Source organism: Callithrix jacchus, chromosome 19, assembly GCF_049354715.1.
Source record: "Callithrix jacchus isolate 240 chromosome 19, calJac240_pri, whole genome shotgun sequence".
NCBI lineage: Eukaryota > Metazoa > Chordata > Mammalia > Primates > Cebidae > Callithrix > Callithrix jacchus.
Window position 1 is genome coordinate 15,075,358 of NC_133520.1, and position 24,162 is coordinate 15,099,519.

Consider the following 24,162-nt stretch of genomic DNA (forward strand, 5'->3'; position numbering starts at 1 on the left):
AGAATAGGAGAAAATATTTGCAAACTTTGTATCTGACAAAGGTCTAATATCTAGCATCCATAAGGAACTAAATTTACAAGAGAAAAAGAAACAACTCCATTAAAAGTGGGCAAAGGACATGAACAGACTGTTCTCTGAAGAAAACATACATGTAGCCAACAAGCATATGAAAGTAAGTTTAATATCACTGATCATTAGAGAAATGCAAATCAAAACCACAGTGAGATGCCACCTCACACCAGTCAGAATGACTATTATTAAAATGTAAAAAAAAATAGATGCTGGCATGGTTGTAGAGAAAAGAGAATGCTTATACACTGTTGGTGGGAGTATAAATTAGTCCTATTATTATGGAAAGCAGTATGGCAGTTCCCCAAATAATTAAAAGCAGAACTACCATTTGACCCAGCAATCCCATTACTGGGTATATAACAGAAGGAATACAAATCATTCTGTCATAAAGACACATGCACATATGTGTTAATTGCAGTACTATTCACAATAGCAAAGACATGGAATCAACCTAAATGTCCATAAATGACAGATTGGATAAAGAAAATGTGGTACACATACAACATGGAATACTATGCAGCCATAAAAAGGAATGAGATCATGTCTTTTGTGGGAACATGAATGGAGCTGGAGGCCCTTATCCTAAGCAAACCAATGCAGGAACAGAAAACCAAATACTGCATGTTCTCACTTATAAGTGGGAGTTAAATGATGAGAACTTATGAACACAAAGAAACAATATATAGTGGGATCTGCTTGAGGGTAGAAGGTGTGAGGAGAGAGAGGAGCAAAAAAAAAAACTATTGTATACTGGGCCCAATACCTGGGTGATGAAATAATCTGTACAATAAACCCCCATGACACGAGTTTACCTATGTAACAAACCTTCATATGTATCCCTGAACCTAAAATAAAACTTTTAAAAAGCTCATATTTTAAAAAAGTATTGTGAGTGGCCACAGAAAAATGTGCTCTTAAGAAGTATTAATAGTAGCTCATGTTGAAAATTATGGAGGTGGTTGTCTTGTTTCATTCTACTGTAGTTAGTATACACTTGGGATTTGTTGTCTGGATGCTATGCTTTAAAAAATAATGAAAAATGTTGTGTTCCAAAGAAGGTGGGAGGGTTAAAACAAAAAACACAAAACCAGCTCCAGTGAAGCATTATTGAAGGCACAGAAGATTTTCAGTCTGGAGAAGAGAAGAAGTCAATGTAGTAGTTATTTTCAGATACAGATTTGTCATATGGAAGAATGTTTAGATTTCTTCTGATGACCGCAAAGAGTAGAACAAGAACCAGAACTAGTAGATGTAAAGATGCTGAGAGACAGATATTCAAACACTACAAGGGAAGACGTTTCATTCTTTCTTTTTTGAGACAGTGTCTAGCTCTGTCACCCAGGCTGGAGAGTGCAGTGGTGCAGTCTTGGCTCACTGCAACCTCTGCCTCCCAGGTTCAAGTGATTCAGCTTCCTCAGCCTTCTGAGTAGCTGGGATTACAGGTACCTGCCACCATGCACAGCTGATTTTTGTATTTTTAGTAGAGACAGAGTTTCACTGTGTTGGCCAGGCTGGTTCCATACTCCTGACCTCATGATCTGTCCACGCTGGCCTCCTAAAGTGCTGGGATTACAAGCAGGAGTCATCACGCCTGGCCAAGGGAAGACATTTCTAAGGGATATGTGCGACATTAGAATGGGTTGCTTTAAGAAGAAGTTAGGTCTTTTTTTTTTTTTTTTCTGTCAGCGGTATCTAATCATAGGTACACTGTCATTAGGCAGGGGCATTATAGATGGGGTTTCAGTGGCTGGTGCTCGACTAAATGGCTCTTTCTCACTTGGAGGTGGTCAGGTCTGATTGGTTGTAGTCATGAAGCTAGTAGCCTGTGAGGGGCCATGATGTATCTGACTGAATTTCAGATCCATCTCTAATCCCTTTAGTAGGTGAAAGTAGAGTATCAGTTGTAGTAATGGAAAAAGAATGGTAGCTTTTCGAAGAGCATGAAAATGTGAAATCTAGCTTAAAATTCTATTTGCTTTCTACAGATATTTAAAATTATAAACTTCCAAGATAAAATATATAAATAAAGCTAAATCATGTCAAGGACAACACAAGAGTCTAGTTGAAGGGTTGGTCACCACTACTACCTCCATGACTCAACAACTTGTGCCATCTGATGGTTTTAATCAGACCATTCCTATACCAACTGAGAGAATACAACCCTCTGTACATTGTACATTAACTTCATATAATAACTATATGAATCTTTGTCACCACTATAGATTGCAGGTATCCTGAATCAGGACCATGTGTAATTAGCTTTGGAGTCCACAAAGCTCCTGGCATATACACGGGTATACACAGATGATGTCTATTGCATATTTATTGAACTAATAAATACAAATTTCTATTAAGTAGTTTCCAAGGAATTGAGCATTTGAATGCTGTATTCGTTCATTTTCACACTGCTATAAAGAAATACTGAAGACTGGATGGTTTATGAAGGAAAGAGGTTTAATTGACTCACAGTTTCACATGGCTGGGGAGGCCTCAGAAAACTTACAATCATGGTGGAAGGCGAAGCAGACATGTTTTTCATAAGGCATCTGGAGGGAGGGTGTGAGTGATTGCAGGGAAATTGCCCTTTATAAAACCATCAGATCTCATGAGAACAGCATGGGGAAACTGCCCCCATGATCCAGTCTCCTTCCACCAGGTCTCTCCCTCAACATCTGGGGATTACTATTCAAGATGAGATTTGGGTGGGGACACAAAGCCTAATCATATCCAATGTCAAAAATCAGTCCAACAGTTTATTTTGTGTCACTTTAACCCTCCCAAGTTTGACTTACCTGTAGGTATGAGTTTTCAGTTTAGTTGCTTGCATTGAAAGGCAAATTACAAAGTGAAAAAACCAATTCCCATTTCCAAAGGAAATTACTCAACCCATACTGAATTCATTAACTATTTACTGAGAGCCTACTATATGGTGGTCATTGGACCAGGCATGATAGATATTACAAGAAGGACTCAAAAGTGCTGCTCACCTTGTAAGAAGCTTTCAGTGTTGTGAGAGAAAGTGATAGCCACACAGTTTTGAGAGTCCTCAATAGTTGTCTCTACTTTACCTGTATGAAAAATGAGTAGGAACTAACTTGAGAAGATAGGTGATTAGAGAGAGAACTCAGAAACATGGGGACTAGAGCCCTAGCAGAAGAAAGAGTAGTGAATATTCCACGGTGACATGAATAACTATGTAACTCTTAAAAATGGAGAAGTTTGAATATTTAGTTTTGCTCTCTGCTCTGCAGACAATCACACAAGCTTCTTGTCATTACTGTTGAAATCTTCAGTAAAGTTTGCTTTACAGAACTTTGTCAGGTGAAAGTTTTTGGGGTAAAATAAGGAAAAAGGAACATTTTTCATTTGGGGGTCCACACAGGGTATAAAATGTGAATAGCCACATGAGGTGAACTAGAAAGGAGACTAAAAATTCACCAGAAGAAGCAAATAAGTGCCAGAATGCCTAGTGAAATATGAGGTCCCTGGAAAACTCTGGGAACATTGAAAGAGACCCCAAGTTTCCTCTTAAGTGGTAAAAGGGGATTTGAACCTATTTTTATTTAAATCCTAGGGGACTGGACAACCACAGTAAGCTGAAGAACCTGGAGTCAGACAGGCAGCTGATATATTGTTTCACAAATAAAAGAGAAATACAATTTAGTAAAGCAGTCAGATGTGGGGAGAGGAATAAACAAGAAGAATTCAAAGATATCGTTAAAGTTTCCTTTGAGCAAATGGAAGAAATGCTGTTCATGAATGGGAAAGTGATAAGTGATAGCAAGAGAAAGCTTTGGACCAAACAGATCTGGCAAATGATGGCAGAATATTTCAGAGCAGCGATCCTAGAGGAAGTTGGAAATACAGGACCAAAGCTCATAAGACTTGGGGATGTAAATGGAAGCATTAGGTTAGAGGTGATAATGGAACCATGAAATGAAAGCTTTCAGCAAGATTGATGGGTGATATCAACAATTTAGGGATGATAGAAAGCCAAAGATATGGAACAAGAAGAGGCAGGGAGCTAGGAGGACAGCCAATAAGTTAATATAACAGAAGTCCAGGAAGAAGGGACCTTTGATACATGATTGATCAACAGTATTAAATGCAGCAAAGTAGTGGTGGAGGAAATAGATCAGTAGAAGCCTGGATTTGTATTAATGTGTGTATTAAATATTTTACATTTGTATGCAGGCCTATAGGATTCAAACATCGTGATCACAATCAAATAATGATTCTGCCATGAGAAATACAAGTGCTACAAAAAATATTTATATGCTTCAAGATGTTCCTAAAGGGTTTACAATCTAAAAGGTAAGGCTAAGATTTGACCAGCACAAACACATAAACAGATTGAGTAATTATGACAGTATTTGCATGCCCTGAGACCTTTCTAAGTTTTTAGCTTCTGAGCCTCTAAAAGAATATTTGATAAAAACAAATTTGAATTTAGCCAAAAGATTTGTATTGTTCCTCAGAATTCAACATATAAAAAATCTTGAAGACTAAGAGAAAGAATTCAAATATAATATCTAAGACATACATTTAGAGAGGCACTAGTATTTAACTCCCTGCCCCCCCCTAAAATCTAGCACTTAAAAATCTAGTAGGAAATTCAAAATTGGAAAATTTATATATCTGGTTGCTGGTGCTTTGCAGAAAAACAGCCCTTATTCTGATAGCTAGACATTCTTATTTTTCAATATCCTTCATCTGGCCTTCCACGGGGAATTTCTCCCTGGCCACCTGCCTCTGAGGATTTCTCGCTTGCTGCCATATTGTGCTACACTTCTTTCTCTCCAATTTTCTTTCTTCTTTGCTGTTCTCCATTCCCAAATTCCTGTTCATTTATTTGTTTCTAACACATGGAATTCTAACTATTTCTGTTTTACAAATCTTCATCTTCTATTCCATGGGACTCAGGAAAGTTATGCAATCATCAGTCTCTAGAGGGACAGAATTATTAGGTTACACACACACACACACACACACACACACACACACACACACACATATTTATTAAAAAGTATTAACTCACGTGATCACAATAGGCTGCCTGGAAGTTGAAGTGCAGGGAAGCCAGTCTGAGTCCCAAAGCTGAAGAACTTGGAATCTGATGTTCAAGGGCAGGAGGCACCCAGCACAGGAGGAAGATGTAGGCTGTGAGGCTAGGCCAGTCTAGTTTTTCATGTTCTTCTGCAGGCTTTTTATTCTGACTGCACTGACAGCTGATCAGATTGTGCCCATCCGGATTAAGGATGGGTCTGCCTTTCCCAGCCCACTGACTCAAATGTTAATCTCTTTTGGCAACACCCTCACAGACACACCGAGGAACAATACCTTACATTCTTCAATCCAATCAAGTTGACAGTATTAAGCATCACATCAACTGAATAGAAATGCTTTCTTTTATTATTTGGGAGTAAGGCAAGCAGTTGCATTATGAAAACAACAAACTAGAAATGAAACAAGTGCTCTATTTCCTATTGTTATGATTCTACTGAGGTTGTCTGCAGATTAGTTTATTGATAATATGTGATGGCAGCCTTGACAATGAGCCTTGTAGGCCTCCATCCCTAGACAGGGATCAAGGACCCTGGCTGCTGTTCTCTGAAATTTATCACACCAAGGTCACTCTTCCCAATGGCTTCTCCCAGCCAATGACTGAGTGTGGCAGGGATACTAAGATAGGCTGGACCTTGGGAGACACCAGACTCCTCTGATGGGTGACTTTGCTTTGAGGACTCTCTGAGTCTTCCTGAAAAAGTTTTAGACTTCATGGCAGCCTAGGATGTTTCCACCCAAACTACTGTCTCTCCCTTCCCTTGGGCTAACCTTGCATCACTGTCCGGAAACTCTTCCAGCTTTCACTGGTTCCACCTCCATTTTCTACCACAGGCTTTTTCCCTACTAAAATTCTTGCATCTGTAATCTCATCTTGGTGTCTGCTTGCCGTGGACATGGATTAACACTTACACTGAGTAAAAGAGCAAGACTTCCAATGCCTTGGTATTCTCGCTAGCATCTGGTTCTCTTCACACCACCTACATCAGAATAGTTGAATGAAAGTGATCTTATTTGCAAAGGGGGTTGTGGTGGCTAAACAAGCAAGTACGGTGAAGAGTCAACAAGATTTTTACTGAGACTTATGATCAGAAAGTCAAGTGCTAGAAGACCTTTGCTGAAACCTTACCCTTAACTAAACTCACTAAGTGTTGTGTTTCTCTCTCCTACTCACATTTCACATAAGAGATAGGATGAAGTGAATGGACATTGGTTGGATAGGATTTGATTCTCTGATCTAACAGATTTATTCGACATTGCCTGCATATTTGAGGAAAAAGACTGACTCAGATAACAATGAAATTGTCCTGATTCAGAGAAAAGAAAGTTAGAAATATTTAATTGGCTATGAATGATCTATAAAATCATGAGATAAAATTTTTCATGTGGCAGATTGGCAAATATTTAAAAGATTGGTCTCATCCAGCATTGGTGAGTGGATAAGAAAAAAAGCAACTTCTTTATATGTGCTAGGAGTATAAATGGGTAAAACTTGTAGTAAGGTTAATTTGTCAGGATCTGTCAGTATTAAAGGTGGACATAATTTATGGTCCAGGAGTCCTATTTTGGAATCTTTACCACAGGAATGTTTGTATAGGAATACAAATATCTTTGTAAAAGGAGGTTGCTAATTACAGGATTGTTTGCAATAACCACACAGGAAGCAATCTCAATGGCTAACAAGATGATTGGTTAACTAAATTTAGGATATTCATATCATGAAATATTATGTGACTGTTAACAGGGCTGCCATTAGCCCAGAGGCCATCTTTGTGTAAATTTTAAAAAGGTGCTCTCCTCTGGATGAACCAGACACATGCTAGGATGCAGTATTTGGTGAGTGGAGCATGGGCTGGACTTTAATCCTTGTTACCTTCCTTTTCCAGGTGCTTTTTTGCAGTTCATAGTCTGAACAATATTTAGCAACTCACCTCTTGAAAATAATAAGATAGCTCTAAATATAATGACATGGAAGGCTGTCCATGATACTGTTAATGTTAATACCTTCCCCCCCAGAAAAGAAAAAAATAAAAAACTGGTAAGGAAAGTTGGACAATGTATTAGTTATCTCTTACTATTTAAAACTGTTTCAGCCTGGGCAACATGATGAGACTCCATCTGTACAAAAAAATAAAAAGTTAGCTGGGTGTGGTGGCACATACCTATGGCTCCAGCTACTAGGGAGGCTGAGGTAGGAGGATCCTTTGAGCCCAGAAATTCAAGGCTGCAGTCAGCCATGAGCATGCCACCACATGCTGGCTTGGGAGACAGAGCGAGACCATATCTCAATACTAATAATAATAATAATTCTTAAATGTGGCATCTTAAAACAACAAATAGTTATGATCTCACAGTTTCTATGGGTTAGGATTCCTGGTACAGTTTAACCAGATCATCTGGCTCAGGGTCTGTCACAAAGCTGCTGTCAAGGTGTTGGCTGGGGCTTCAGCATCTTAAGGATCAGTTTCCTAGCTCATTCACTTGGTTTTTGGCAGGATTTAGTTCCTTTGCTGCTGTACTGAGGTCCCATGTTTCTCAAAGGCTATTCACTGGAGGCTGCCCTCACTTCCTTGGCTTCTCTATAAGGCAGTCAGCAACACAGCCGCCAGCTTCCCTCTGAGTGAACAGGTGAGAAGAGCCCAGAGAGAGGGTAAGCAGATGGAAATCACAGTCTTTCATAACCTAATCTTGGAGGTGAATTCATCACTTTTGCGGTACACTAATTCCTCACTTAAGGTCGTCAATAGGTTCTTAGAAACCACAACTTTAGGCAAAACGATGTATAATGAGACCAATTTTACCACAGGCTAGTTGATATAAACAAGTGTTAAGTTCCTAAGGCATACTTCTGTTTACAAAAACGTCACCAAGCTTCTAAATAATGACCAAAACCCTTCCACTTCTAAACATTGAAATAAATGTGGGCTATGCATTTATTTAAGAAAAATTGTTAAAAAGTAAAATAAGGGCTAGGCGCAGTGGTTCACACCTGTAGTCCCAGCACTGTGGGAGGCCGAGGCGGGCAGATCACGAGGTAAGGAATTCGAGACCAGCCTGGCCAATATGGTGAAATCACGTCTCTACTAAAAATATAAAAAATTAGCCAGATGTGGTGGCATGTGCCTGTCATCCCAGATACTCGGGAGGCTGAGGCAGGAGAATCCCTTAAACCTGGGAGGTGGAGGTGGCAGTGAGCCAAGATCCCACCACTGTACTCAGCCTGCGTGACAGACTGACACTCCGTCTCAAAAAAAGTAAAATAATGATTTATCCAAGTTTTGGTGAGACTGAGTGATGGTAGTCATCCTGGTGAGTTACATCAAGGAATAAGTGTTTGCCAAGTAAAATTGTAAGGTCCTATCACCACTCAGTTCAAAGCCCAGCAATTATTCTTATGAATTTAAGTTCCTTATAGATGCTAGATATTAGACTTTTGTCAGATGCATGTTTGCTGGTATTTTCTCCCATTCTATAGGTTTTCTGTTTACTGTGGCAATAGTTTCTTTTGCTGTGCAGAAGCTCTTTAATTTAATTATATTCCATTTGCCGATTTTTCCTTTTGTTGCAATTGCTTAAAAATAGGCAAAGGACATGAACAGACACTTTTCAAAAGAAGACATACCTGCAGCCAAAAAGCATATTTTTAAGAGTTCAATATCACTGATTATTAGAGAATTGCAAATCAAAACTGCAATGAGATACCATCTCACACCAGTTAGAATGGCTATTACTAAAAAGTCAAAAAATAACAGATGCTGGTGAGGTTGCAGAGAAAAAGGAATGTTTCTGTATTGTTAGTGGGAGTGTAAATTAGTTGTGGAAAGCACTGTAGTGATTCTTCAAAGAGCTAAAAACAACCACCATTTGACCTAGCAATCCCATTACTGGATACATACCCAAAGGAATGTGAATCATTCTATCATAAAGATACACACACATGTATGTCCATTGCAGACTATACACAGTGGCAAAGAGATGGAATCAAGTGAAATGCCTATCAATGGAAGCATGGATAAAAAAAGTGTGGTACATATACACCATGGAATACTACACCGCCATAAAGAAGAAGGAGATCATGTACTTTACAGAAACACAAATGGGTCTAGAGGCCATTATCCTTATCAGATTAATGCAGGAACAGAAAAACAAATATCACATGTTTTCACTTGTAAGTGGGAGCTAAATTATGAGAACACATGGACACAAAGAGGGGAACAACAGACACTGGGGCCTATCAGAGGGTGGAGGGTAGGAGGAAGGAAAGGTGCAGAAAAAAATAATTGTTGCATACTGTGCTTAGTACTGTGTGATGAAATGATCTGTACTTAGTACTGTGTGATGAAATGTACTTAGTACTATGTGATGACATGATCTGTACATCAGATCCTTGTGACACAAATGTACCTATATAGCAAACCTACACATGTGTATTAGTCTGTTTTCATGCTGCTGATAAAGACATATCAGAGACTGTGCAATTTACAAAAGAAGGAGACTTACTGAACTTACAGTTCCACATGGCTGGGGAGGCCTCATGGTCATGGTGGAAGGTGAAAGGCATGACTCTCATGGCGGCAAACAAGAGAAGAGAGCTTGTCCAGGGAAACTCCCAGTTTTAAAACCATCAGATCTTGGGAGACTCATTCACTATCATGAGAACAGCACAGGAAAGACCCGCCCCTGTAATTCAATCACCTCCCACTGGGTTCCTCCCTCGACAGGGGGGAATTGTGGGAGTTACAATTCCAAATGAGAGTTGGGTCGGGACACAGCCAAACGATATGAACATGTATTCCTGAACCTAAGATAAAAAGTTGAGAAACCTCAGCAATTACAAAATTACAAATAGGGAAGGCTTCCAGAGCACTTTCATGCCACATCATTTATGGTCCTGCATTTGTATGATTATCTGAGACTGTGAATTTGTATTTTACAATAATTTGTATTCATTCATTTACTTTCCAACCCGCTTATTCCACTTCAGGATAGGGGTGGCCAGAGACTCTCCAGGCAGCTCAGGGATTAAGGGGGGATCCAGCCCTGGATAGGCCACCATGCCATCTCAGGGCACAGTCACTCACAGTCACTCACACTGAGACCATGTACACACACATTCACCTAACAGGCACAGCAAACTCCACACAGACAGTGGCGATGGTCAGGAATTGATTTTTTTCCCCATCAACATCATAATACAATGATGTTGAAGGAAAGGGCATTATTCAAGCACCTGCTATATTCTATTTGTTCGAAACAAGTCACCAGCTTCATCCCACACACAGGGGGAGGGCATCACTCAATGGCATGAATACCAGAAGGTTGGAGGCATTTGGAACTGGTTTAGAAGCACCTACCACAAAGGTTATGCATTGAACTGCAAATATGTAAATAGTTATCTCTAAGACAGAGAATTGAAGGGGGTTTTTTCTTAAATATTATTTCAAACTTAAAAAGTTGTCAGAATGGGCCAGGCGCGGTGGCTCACGCCTGTAATCCCAGCACTTTGGGAGGCCGAGGCGGATGGATCACGAGGTCAAGAGATCGAGACCATCCTGATCAACATGGTGAAACCCCGTCTCTACTAAAAATACAAAAAATTAGCTGGGCATGGTGGCGCTTGCCTGTAATCCCAGCTACTCAGGAGGCTGAGGCAGGAGAATTGCCTGAACCCAGGAGGCGGAGGTTGCAGTGAGCCAAGATCACGCCATTGCACTCCAGCCTGGGTAACAAGAGCGAAACTCCGTCTCAAAAAAAAAAAAAAAAGTTGTCAAAATAATACAAGGACTTCCTATATACCAGTGTTCCCAGATTAACTGTTTCCGTTTTGCCCCATTTCTTTGTCATAATACGCATGCATCTGTGAACATACATATATGTTTTCACACATACATATTTATTTTCACAGATGCATGCATATTATTCTTTCTTTCTGAACCATTTGAGGATAAGTTGGTGATTTTATATTTCTTTAACTCTTAGTATCTCTGTTGTTTATTTTCTAAGAACAAAGACATTCTCTTACATAACCACAATAAAATACCAAAATCAGAAAATTAAACATTAATATTATGCTATCACAGAATTTATATTCAAATCTCATCAAATTTCCCAGGAATTCCTTTATATCGTTTTTTCCTCCCTTGGTTCAGGATATGATCCAGGATCATACAGCTAGAAGAATAGTAACTAAACTTATGGTAGCTTCATCTCTGGTGAGGATACAAAAGAAATAGGGTTGAAAGAATGGGGTTTTATTTAGTTGTCATGGCTCTTTAAACTCATTTAATCTGGAACTGTTCCTCAGCCTTTCTGTATCTTTCTTGATCTTGGCATGTTTTGAAGAGTACCAGCCAGTTATTTTCTAGAATATCCCTCAGTTTAGGTTTGTTTGGTGTTTCCTCATCGTTGGATGTAAGTTTGGGCAGGAATACCATAAAAGTATTGTTGAGGAGGGGTACTTCTAGTAAACATGTATTATTATAATCTGTTATAATAAAATTCGCTTTTGTAATTGAAACTGAAGATTTTGATCCTGGGGGGAAAAAATCCTCTTTTTCTATGATCACCAATTGCACCATTCTTTCCCATGGTAAATGACAGGTTATTGCTTTTGCCATTTATAGTGGATACTGACCATGAGGTTCATCTATTCTCACCATCCTCTGATCACAGCACTTTCTTGGATGCTTTAAAGAAAAAGCCAGGCAGGGGGTGACAGTCATCAGTTAAATAAATAAAATACTTTGAAAATGAAGTTTCAACACAGGGAATGATCTACTAATCTTTAATGGCAATCAACTGTGATTGTGGAATTCAGCTGGGAATGACAGCAAAAATTCAACTCTGGTTCATGCCAACATTACCTGGCCAATTATAATATTAGAGATTCAGCCAATCTTCAAAGGACAAGGAGAACTTTCTAATTTTAGGACCAGCATTTATTAGCACTTCAGAGGAATGGGTGATTACTTTTAAACACTGCAGCTAGAAGAATAATAACTAAACTTATGGTAGCTTCATCTCTGGTGAGAGGAAAGAAATGAGATCAGGTTCAAAGAGGAGGAAATCACGTTAGAGACTGAATCTTAGGATGCGTTGCATTCAAAGATGTGCTGTTTCTGTGTGATCTTTTAATGTCTTCTTGACCATGGTTGTTCATGTGTACTTTATGAAGTCTGGCAATGGGACCTTAGCCTTCTGAACAGGCATTGCCCAGGTAGACCACACATTACAGAGAAGAAATGCAACCAGGGACTGTTTAACCACTAGACGGCTTTGCGTTTTACAGTTGGAAGGGCAAGGGGGTTCTTTCTGGAATGTTCCCATGGGCACCGAGCATTTGAGCTTATGCTACCGTGATCCAGACATCAGCCCTGGGTGCTGCAAAGCACTGCCCATCAGGAAAGCTGAATTCTGCAGTTGACTGCCTGGTTTGGCTGCATACAGTTGCTGCTCCCTTTCTGTCTCATGAACACAGGGCTGGGTTTTTGACCTCCATATTGCTCCATACTGGCTTAGTTTCCCAATATTCTCTTTCCCAACTGGCTCGGTGCATGGCCGGAAGCTGCCACACTCACTTTCCACTCCCCTGATTCCCATCTTATTATCAGATTTTTCCCCTTTCTCCTTCACAGGAGACTCTGGGGAAGGGATTGTTTTGGCTGGAATTTGACAAGGCACAGGTGGTTTTACCAGCTGCAAGTTCTTTAGTTCTTGTTGGCCGCCCACCAACTCTTGGTCTTTTCACAGTTCTTTCTGTGGTGGTGGTGGAGGAGGAGGGGCAGGAAGGGACAGTAAGTCCTTGATGTTGTTGTTCCACATCAGCAGCTGTCTCAGGTTGGCATTGAGTCCGGAGTGTTCTTCAGAAAGGGTTTTTTTTTTTCCCCTCTTGAGATTGGAGAGAGCTGGAGGAAACAGCCAAAACCCAACAGCTCTGCCTGCATCTTGGTCAGTTCGCCTGGGGGTGTCAGGCCGCTGCTCCCCTCTGCACACATGCCTGCCCTAGTTGCGCCCGGCTCCCACGCTCACTTCGCCACCACCTTCAGCCTCAGAAATTCAGGCTCACACTCGGCTGCCTGCCTCTTCACTCCCTGGCTGGTTGGAGTCCAATGACACCAGCATCGTCTCCCAAAATAGACGAAAATAATCCTCAGCTCGGTCTCTCAAATGCCTCTTTTTGAGGAAAGAAAAAAGGAACTTAAAACTTGAAAGCGTTTTTCCTTCTTCCTCTTCCTTTCCCAGCATCTTTTTGATAGCAACAATAAAACACTTGAATGTGCCGTTTGACCTCCTGGGCCAACCCGTTCACTGTTCTCTTCTCAGCCTTTTTTTATTTTGAAAACATTAATTTGACCCCTTTCCTTAGTACGGTTTCAAGCCCCTGCTCAGGTTTCCTCAGACTTTCCTTCCTGTGAGGCTTTGCTTGAAAAGCTTGGTTCTGTGCTCTCCTTGATGTGTGTGGGCGCGCGCCTCCCCCATTAATCTGAACCCGCGTGAAAGGGGAAGCTGAAATGGCCCTTTATTGGTTAATTCCTCTCCCCCTTCTTTCCTCATTCTTTCCTCTGATCCTTCTATTTTCATTTCTCTCTGCCCTCCTCCTTCCTAATCGCCTCATCCCTCAGTGCTAGACAAATACTGGAATCTTCACGTTGATGTTAGCTGATTAGAACCAAACACTGCCTAGCAAAGCCTCCACCCAGGGTTGGGGGCAAACCCCACTGAGGCCCCTAGGGATTTCCAGGGGCTCTGACATCATCCCTTTTCCTGTTCCCCCTTCACAGCTGCAGAAAATGCCGATTCCTTCCTCAATCTCTGACAAAATTACCTGATTGTTTCCCGGGATTTTCATAACTCCTGCCTCATCCCATCGTCAATCATACACTATCATCATCTGTCACATGATTATTCTATATCTTACCCTGCTCTGACTTGTAAAAGAAAGTTATGGGAGGTACACTTTGGTAAGTTTTGTGTGTGCGGAGTCAGGTTCTCCCAGTCCAGAATCTGTTCCTCCAGAGAATATAAGTCCATTAGCTATTTAATAATGCTTTGTTGATATTCTACCTCTTTCTGTTTGCTTTGCACACAGAGCATTTCTTTGATACTCAAACAACCTGAAACGAAGGCAAAAAGATATTCAGGTGAGAGTGTCAGGTGTGTGCTTTAGGATGGTGGGGAAAAGTGGGACAGCGGAAAGGGCAGTAGTGGAGAAGGGGATGAGTAGAGGAAAGGTAGGGAGGTTTTCCTGTCTCCCACATTTTCCCCGAGGGAAGACTTGGTGGTCCTGCTACACTATTAAGTACAGATTCCCAGAACCTCAGAAACATGCATCATCAAAGATGGGTATAACCATATATTCTAAAGCCCCATATAAATGAGTTTTAAATTGCCCACTACTTTAGATTTTCCAAGCCTCTTTTTATGTTCTTCAAGCAGAATAACCAGGAATGGTTGTTATTTGATTTGGCGAGCACTGGCATTTTTTTAAAAGCCCTATTTTTGTCTTATATATCATTGCAAAGTATTCATCATACTTAGGGGATGCTGGATACACCTGTTAATTAAATGGAGAAAATATGCATCTTTTCTCTCACTCTCTTTACTTCAAGGGCCCAGTAATGCTAATCTTTAGCAATGTACTTTTCCCAATAAGAGCTCACATCCAATCTGAATGCTAAATAACGTTGTCACGAGGTTGCATGGGCACTGGTTAAGATCTATGCCCAAACTATAATGAATCTCTCTTCTACATAACTGTTATTGTGGCCAAAATTGGTGAACAGCCCATCCTCAAGGGAGCAGTGGGAGGAGAACAGAATATTGTGTTGGATTCTGTCCTGGACATATCTTCAGCTAGACTCCTGGAGCAGTTTAAATCAAAGGCTGGGCTGAGCAGGCCCGAATGGCTTTCAAATGACAGATTTATGGAGGGAGGCCTAATTAGATCATGGTAATTTGTAGTACGACAATATCTTTTACTCAAGATCTCAAAGCAAATTTCTGCCTTGATAGGTGGGCAAAACAAAGACCACAAATGTCAAAGGATACTCTCAATGTCACAAAATAAATCCCCAGGCAGCTTCAGGATATGAGTCATGCCTTTGTAAAATGCTCTACAGTTGTGCTACACATTCAAATAATTTCATCTCATTTGAGTGTCACAAAATCCTATGGTGTAGGTAGGAAAGAGGCCAGTATTACCTCCATTTTAGAGAAAGGAAAAGTAGAGGCATTGGCTGGTTGCACAACTTGCCAGTGACCATATAGTCAGTAGCAGGGTTGATTTTTCTGTACATCTCGTGAATTGACAAGGGTTCTAAAAAAATGAAGTGGGAAGACTCTAAGCATGAAAACAAAAGGAAACCTCAAGGTACCCAGATTCTGCTTCCCATGACTTAGCAGAAAGGAGCATCGCTGAAGAATACAAGTCACAGAGAAGTCAAACTGGGGAACAGTAACAAGTGAGAGGCTTAAAATGGATTGTAAACCAAAACATTAGGGGTACACAGAAGCCGGGAGCTTGCACATCATGATACAGCCTTGGCCAAACAGTCCTATTATATGCGTGTCAGCATGGGGGGACTGTGGTGGCATGTCAGTCATTTGAGAGATGCCAACAGAGATGGGAAAAGAGTGGGTGGAATTCCTGAGTGCTCTCCTCATGGCCTTTCCTTCATAGGATCACAGAGAGTTACCTGGTCTGCATGGTGAGATTGTCCAGTCCAGGTGACCATCCATATATGTAATTCATTGGGAATCCTCGTCCTGTTGGCCTGTGTCATTGGGGTTAGGGTGATGGATTTTGCCATTATGTGATTTGCCTTCCATTAAGAGAACTTAAAACACGTGCCTACCTAATAATGAGCAAGGTGGAAAGTAATATGTGTAACAAAACAAGGTGTGTCTTGGTCCCTTGTTTGCTATGCTAGCTTGTGATGGGCATCATCTGGGTCTTTTATAATAAGAGATGTATTGAGGGTTATTCTTTCTGGTTTCCCCAGCGGGATTCTGCAACATGACTGAGTCTCATAAATATTTGCTGACATACAGATCATGGATTTTTCCCCATTTGGTTTCTTGAGATCTCTTACCAAAACAAATATTAAGAAACAACTGACCTACATCAGTAGTTTGGGTGTATTCCTTTTTTCTCTCTGTCTCTATTTCTGTCTGTCTGTCAGTCTCTCTAAATATGAATACTCTGCCATTTTGGAGATGGAGCCAATACTACTACTAAGTGAGCCATTATGATTAAATGCAGCAAAAGAGAAGTTTAATTTTCTACTACTTCAGTGTCCCCAGCATGTTGGGGCAAACCTTAACTCATTTATGCCTAGTGGTCCATTATTGGAATGCTAAGCTTGTGGGAGTTATTTATATTCTACTGCTGAAGGTCATCAGTAAGGTCTGATTTTTCACACACAAAGATTGCAAATTCCAGCATAAATGGGCTAAACACAGCTGTATACATTTCAGCAAATATAAATACCTTCATTTTTAGGGAGTAAACAAAAATAAATAAATAAGTTTCACGTTTTCAATGAGGTTTTATAGCAAGGTCCTCATTCCAGGCTCACCCTGCCTCCTCCTTAGGATTAAACCTGAGCGGGCAGATCATGGATGGGATGGGTGGCAGGCAGCTTCGGGGACCTGCAGAATCTCGAGACGGTCTTCCCTGACTGTTTAAGCACATGGATTATGACAAAAATTACAAATTGTGGACTTAGCAGATTCTTCTAGAACAGGAGGGGAAGGTGATAGCCTTCTCCCAAGTCAGAGGAGAGAGATGGGTATTGAATAAATCACAACAAATATGTGATCTGTCCTGAGAATGATATGAAAAATTAAATACAAAGCAAAGTGAAGACAGGGCTTCTCAAATGACAGAGCTGCGGAGAGGGTGAAGGGGGAGGCAGAGGGAGGCAGCCGGGGGGAGGAGGCAGAGTGCTAAATTTGTGAAAAGAAAAACACTGATGCCATGCATAGTCTGAAAGATGACATGTTTTCCTAGTCCAGATGGCATTTTTTTAGAGTTTTAACTTACATTTTCTGATTGAACAGACTTTGCTCAGCTACTGTTATTAATGTTAGAAATCGGGGCTTGGGCTCTGGTTTTCTCACCGAGGCAGGTTGACACTGCTGTTCAGGTGAAGGAGAGTTCAGTCTCAGAGAGCAGTAGCAGCTTGTGCTTCTGGGAAAATGGAAGGATGACTCACAGGCAGCCGATCCTACCACTCCATAAAATGGAAGAACCTTGGCTCCTCGTGTGAATTCTCTTTGATTTGGTCTGCTGAGTTGCCTATGAACAGGTGCTTCAGATGGTTGGACTCTGGTTCTTACAGGCTGTGCTGGAAGTGAGGGAAGCAATTTCACTCTTGTTCAGCCCTCCTAAGTAGTTACTTAAGGGTGGGCTCTTAGAAGATAGTGAGTGATGTGCAATATAAGTAACTCTGAGGACAGTAGGGGTGGCAGGTTACCGTGTTAGGTCTCACTGTGAATAGATAATGTATTACATAAAGTTGCATAAAGTATTGTGCAACTTGGAGATGTATCACCACTCCTTTTGCTGTAAGGCAGCACTGGAAACTTTTTCTTAGGGAATCCCAGGCAATAGGGAATTCCTTAGAATCCTTTCTTATCTTGATTTTGGAATCCAAGGGCTACTTTAATAAGATCAAAGGACTTCAAGGGAAGCAAGGAAAAGAGGGCACCAAAATACCTTCCAGAGTGTTTTGCTTTTCTTGAGAATTCTAGATAATGATGCATGCCCCATTCCTTTGTTCAGAGATGTCAGTCTGTGAATCAGAGGCAAAGCTCCCTCTTGGTTTTAGTTGTCACTGATGTCTATTTATAGTCATGGCCAAATGTGACCTCATCCTCCAGGTTTTGCAAGCTCAGCAAAATGAGGCCAGGTTAGCCTGGCCACAGGTCTCCGAGGAGCACCCCAGATGCTGCAGTGTGTCTTGTCAGCAATGCCAAGGTTTTTCTCTTTCTGCTACTCCTCAAATGCCTTTCAGCTCAGCATGTCAGAGAACAAGGTGATTGGAGGAGCCATCTTTGAGGTCAGGAAGAAAATGGAAGCCCATGAATATGTGCAAGAGTTGCTGTTTTTTCCTTCGCTCTCTCTCTTCGTTCTTCTGGGTTTTTTTTTTCCCCCCTTTTTCTTCTTTTTTTTTTTTGAAGAATGGAATGGAGAAAGTATAAAATAGTGAATCAATGTAGGAATGGGTAAATCTCTGATGGAAGAATTCCCTGGAGGCCAGACGACTGAGAGTTTCCAGGGATTCAAGGGGGACCCTCATCCTCTCTCATGAGCATTTCAATATTGAAACCTAGTCAGACCACACAGTTGAGAAAAGACAGCTCTTGTCTTGGAGAAGCCAAGGTATTTTGGTGCCCTCCTTTTCTTGCTTCCCTTGAAGTCCTTTGATCTTATTAAAGTTTCCCCTGGATTCCAATATCAAGATGAGAAGGGATTCTAAGGAATTCCCTATTGCCTGGGATTCCCTGAGTGAAAGTATCCAGCGCTGCCTTACAGCAAAAGGCATGGTGATACATCTCCAAGTTGCACAATGACTTAGAGCTCTCCCTAATTTCACAGTCTGTTTCTTGCAGCTCCTTTTTTTCCTCTCCAATCAATATTTACTGTAAACTTATGTGCCAGGCTCCCACAGAAGTCAACTGCTATCCTTTTTCCTGGGGTTTTTCATCCTCAGTTTGAGAAAAACTGAGTTCATGAAAAAGTTAGAGCTTTATCTTTAAAAAGCAACTCAATTTCTTTGACACAGTCTATCTTGTTGAAGTCAATGAAAAATGTTACATCCTCAAATCCAAGAGTCTTTTACTAAGCTAGTGATGGCTCAGGTGATCCCTTCCTTCCCATTTCATTTCATAAATATTTATTCAGCATGCCTCAAATAGTGTGACTTCAAGCCTACAAAATCATAGGAATCAGCTGATTTAGTCAATTCAGTTGAAGTATCTGTGTAGCCAATGGTTAAAGAAACGTGTCTCTTTAGTCGAGTGGTTTTTGGGTTTGCACATTAGTAGGGCAAGAGTGGATAGCATATGTGGGGCCTGGTACAGAATAGTTTCCACAGAAGGGGTCTCTGTTCACCAATTAACCAGTGCAGACCAAAGTGCAGGGCACTCAGAGAACCTGAAGAAACGTGGGGAAAAACACGGGAATGAGGAGAGTTCTGAAACACTTGGGGAAAATCCAAAGGCCTTATACCTAGGAAGAGGGGATACCTTCTGCTCTCAGCTTTTGCTAGTACAAACCATACCTAAACACCATTTGTATCATAACAAAATGCATTCTGAAATGAAACCTACCTCGATTTTTTGGAGTACGTTTCAACTCGAGCTTTTCTAACATGAGGTTAATCTGAGATAAAGATGAACAAAATCAAGGAGTAAAAGTGTGCAAGAAAATAGAGATACAAATATTCCCCTTTCACCAACACCCCATAAACTAAAACCCCAAGCAGCTTCTTTGATTTCATTTTTGGTAATTGCAACAGAAAATTGCATCTGGACCGGCAATGTGTATGCCACGCTTCAGCCCAGTGTGCTTACCAATTGCCAAGTTATAGCAAACCTCCAGCAGAAAAGATGGAGATTTCTCACAGAAATACTGGCAAACCCTCTAAGAGCAATGGCACTTACTGCCTCCATGTCATCTGAAAGAGAAATGAACTGGAAACTGTACATCAGGGTGATCATCAATGTTAACTGAGTCTTGATTTTTCTTCTCACCCCCTTTTCCAACAATTTGGCTTTCAAAATTGCATCTGCTGTTCTCCCTTTAGTAGAGACAAAAATTGTACAACATCTAGTTGTAATTCTCCTTGTTTCCCTTTACTTCTACCTCCTAGAAATTTCTTCATTTTAAGTTAAATCTGGATATTTATCAGGAGCAGAGGGAAAAATATAGACAAATCTCCATTGCATAGTGGGTAAAATAATCAATTTTTAAAAGCTAGAATGTAAATATTTTAGCACATATTTGATTCCATGCTGGTTTCCCTGTCCCACCCAGAACTCTCTTGGTCATCTATCCCAGGTTGTCAGTGAGTACGTTTTAAAGTACCTATTTCAATATTTACCTGAGTGGAGCATGAACAGTTCTTCACCAAAGAGAACTGACTTTCACATATATAACTGTGTGAGATTAATATATCTCTATAGTTATGAAGCCTCTAGAGTAAATTGGAATTAAAAGTGGATGTTAGAACTTTCACTGTCCTGCAGCAGTGCCTGCCGGCTTTGGGGTCCAGACATTCTGAGTTTACAGAGTGATTTTAAGGGGTCAGTGAACCCCTCTGTTTGTGTACAAAATGAATGTTACAGGATGCCAGGGGTTATAACAGGGTGCCAGGAGGCTGGAAATCTTTTCTAGAACAAACAACTTTCCAGGTTTAATCCAGGGCTTTTGTCAGTTTCCCTGGAAGAGTTAAGAGTCTGATCATCTCCCTGACAGAAAACAAACAGCAGCATGACATATGCACATCCCCATACTAAATAGCTAGAACATGCTTGCATGTGTGTATGTGTTTTTGTTTGCTTGTTTGTTTGATGCCTAGGGCCATGTCTATACATACAAGCCAGCTTAGAAAAGAATACCAACATCCACGTAGTCTCACACAATAATTTCAAACAATTATCAACCAGTTCCTTTGGTGGCGTTCAAAATAAGCAGTTGTTTGACAAAAATCAACTGCTATTTCATTCTATTTCCTACAAGGGAAACAAGGGCCGAATCTCCCTCTGTTTTTGGTAATGCCTGGCCAAAAAGAGGTGTTTACTGAGCACAGTTCATTTGTTTACATACTGAAAATAATTTTACCTTAATAATAATAGTCATCTTCACAAAAATATAGTATTGTGTGTGTGTTTTTAAACATATAGGACTTTTAGAGAGTATTAAATGGTCACATGGTTACAAACTCCCACTAAAACAGGAAAACTGTAGAAAGACACACACAGTCTCTTGTTCCATAATAGATTCCACATTGTGCAAGAAGTCAATGTCCAGTCCTCTAAATAATTATCAGTCAGCCCCATCATGCTAAAGTGGGTTTCTATCAATATTGAGGTTAGCTGTGCTTTGCCTCGTTTGACCCAGAGTGGGAAAGGAAGAATAGCCCGGGCACACCTAATGGCTACTTGCCGTCAGGCAGCCTACGAAGGGCAAGTGTACTGAAGCAGCAGAATCAATCACTGGACTCATTAACCCTCCCACAGGCTCCCAGCCTCACAACTTCCCACTGTCCTCCCTTCTCTGTGCTCCCAAGTCACTCAACTCACCTTCAAGGGACCGTGCACCTGCTCACTACACCACACTTCTCTACTGGCCCATAAGTCCTTACAAATGTGCAGCTGAAACTTACAAGAGAATATTTCCAAAATAAAACCCTTCTTGGCCCCAACACACACACACACACACACACACACACACACACACACACACTCACCAGTGTCAGTGTCTCCTCACTTCCCTAGCTCCCATCCCTTCTTCCCCCAACACCTCTGGCACTCTGTCCAAGGACGCCATGCTGCCTGCATTCTGAGACCCCCACGGCCGCTGCCCTCCCTCTCTCCTGCTTGGAAGCGGCCGCTTCCCATCAGGGCTCTGTTTGCCAGCCCTGTACTGTACTTCATTAGGCAGCTCTATTTAATGGTTTCAACAAAAGCCATCATTTTAGCCCAACTGCCTTGACTAAATTAAAATTTCCAATCTCTGTTTTAGTGTTCTGCAACGGATGTATACATAAGCAAAACTGGTCAACATCTGCCAGGGGGTTGGCCAAAAGTTCTGTAAAGATGTACTTCACATTTCTGAAGCATGTGCAAAGTAACAGCGTCCTTATCCTCCCGAGAGCTCTCATGGTTTTACTTCACCATTTGTTCAAACACACTTTAGCTGCGTATGAGCCATACAGTTGATTCTCCCCTTGGTTGCCGTTTTATCTGTAGTGTCATTTTGAGTAATTGGGGTATGGTAGCTGATCAACTTACAGGTTTCTCATTGGCAGAAGGGGACCGTATTGGCACCAAGGAAGAATATGATGGGTCCTCTCGGTGCATAAGCAAGTGTCCCTCTCTTGCACTTGGCTACCCAAGGCCATTACAAAATAAGCTTAATAAAGCCTCCAAGCGTATATGTCTTCACTCTTCCCAGGCAGAGGGAGGCACCTATAGAAGAAACATTGCAAACCAATGTGGAAAGATGGTCAATGTACATATTTAGTCAGTGATCCATGAAAGTTTTTGAATTAGTTTTTAAAGCTTTGTTAAGACCAGAACGCACAGATGTTGAAAACAAGTTCAGATGTAGCGACAGATGGTATTTGATTATGAAGCAGACTGTTCATATAATACAAAGATGCTGCTTCTGCCATACACAAGTAACTGCAGAGAGTGCAGTAGAAATTTTGGAAGGCAGGCGGTTCAAGAGGGTCTTTGTGCAGCAATAACTTTCCCATTTTCCAGCAGTGCTAGAATTGGGATAATTTCCCCCTTTTCTTCTCAATCAGTGCCACTCTCTGCTCTTCCAGCCCCCTCCTCTTTTTCCAGTCTCTTTTTCTCTAGCCTTAAAAACTCCTTCCTGCTTTCAGTGAGTTGCCTTACCTAGCCATTGCATCTTTTACAACGGTGTTGAGTTAGAGAATGCGTGGCCTCATTGGGGCAGGCCTGCGCCTAAAAATTAGAGGGAAATGGGAAATGATTGCCAATGCTTTGACAGTCGAAGGAAAAAATATTTCTCCTCAATTACATTTTGCCACGAGAACTCAGTCTTTAAACAGAAGCCAGGATGATGGTTTCAAATGTGCCGCTACATGTGTGAGGCTAAGTTTCCTCTGGCACAGGGTGAGTATCATTGGGACTCAGCTGCTGCTTCTGTAAAATGGGAATAAGGGTTACCCTACTTATCTCTCCAGGGTGCCAGGAAGATCATCTAGGATGCTGCCTTAATAAGTGTCTTGAGAAATAGGAAGTGTTATTTATATGCATGGGATTGTCACTGTCAAGATCAGAAACACGATTCTGAGAGTGGGGGAGTGTGGGTATTGCTCTGGAGCTTGGGAGTTCTCAATCAGAAATCCACTTCCTTCTTCCACATAGATCCCAGAAAAGTGCCCTGGTATCAGAAGTTCTGCTCATTAAACACCGTGAGAGCAGCAGAACCTGTGGCTGGAGAGCCATGCTCCTTCATGTGATTGCTTTACTTTTTCACACTGGGGACTTTCAGGGATCAGTTGTTTAGAGAGCATGTGCCTCTAGACCCTGGCCAGTGGTAGAGTTTCTTGGCGAAGGTTCTGGTTGTAATGCAAAGGAGAGAGACAAGTTTAGAAAACAAGAAGGGGAATTCGACAGCCTCAGTTCTAGCCACTTTCACAATCCAAGTTTTTAAATCTAGGCAAGCTACCAGGCCTTCTTTCCTAAAGGTATTTATGGCCCTGGTGCTTTTCTTTCTCAACACATTTGTGTGTAATGGTGTTGATGTGGGAGGGGGAGGGATGAGGAATGAGGGAAGCGCCAGCACAGCCTCATTCCTGCGCAACTCACAAGCCCAGCGCCCATCCCCTGCAATCCAAGTCTCTTGTTTTGAAGAGCTTCCTATGTGCCAAATAATATTTAACAAACACAGATGAGCAATAGGAGATGAGGGAAAGAACCGGCATGCCAAGATATATTGGAGGAGATTTCAAGGGAATGTTGTCAATGACACAGCTCCAGTGGAGAAGGGGGTGTGTAGGGAGTAGAGAGGAGTCCAGGATGGAAGTGGATGGAAGGAGCCGAGAGCAGTTTTCAGGAATCCTTCCGTTGTGAGGTGCCATCCTGTGATGTTTTACATGCCGTTCCTACACATCCTTTTGTTTACTTCGTTTGTCTGCAGGCCAATAAAGTCAACCTAGTTTAATTGAAGGTAGCGCTGATATGACACTGAATTACAACAAATGCCTGATGTTCAACTGGCCAATAAGGGGATTTCTAGTCTTCCTCCAATTTGCAAAAGTATGT

General features: G+C 41.2%; 1 long non-coding RNA gene across 4 annotated transcripts in view; it reads left to right on the plus strand.

Moving 5' to 3' along the window:
• The window catches only part of LOC144580318 (uncharacterized), a 169,953-nt gene that overhangs the window by 81,500 nt on the left and 64,291 nt on the right, over positions 1-24,162 (plus strand). For all 4 annotated transcript variants that reach the window (XR_013529610.1, XR_013529609.1, XR_013529611.1 and 1 more), the window contains exon 3: positions 4,267-4,386. This is a non-coding gene — a long non-coding RNA (uncharacterized LOC144580318). The remainder of the gene's footprint in view (positions 1-4,266; positions 4,387-24,162) is intronic.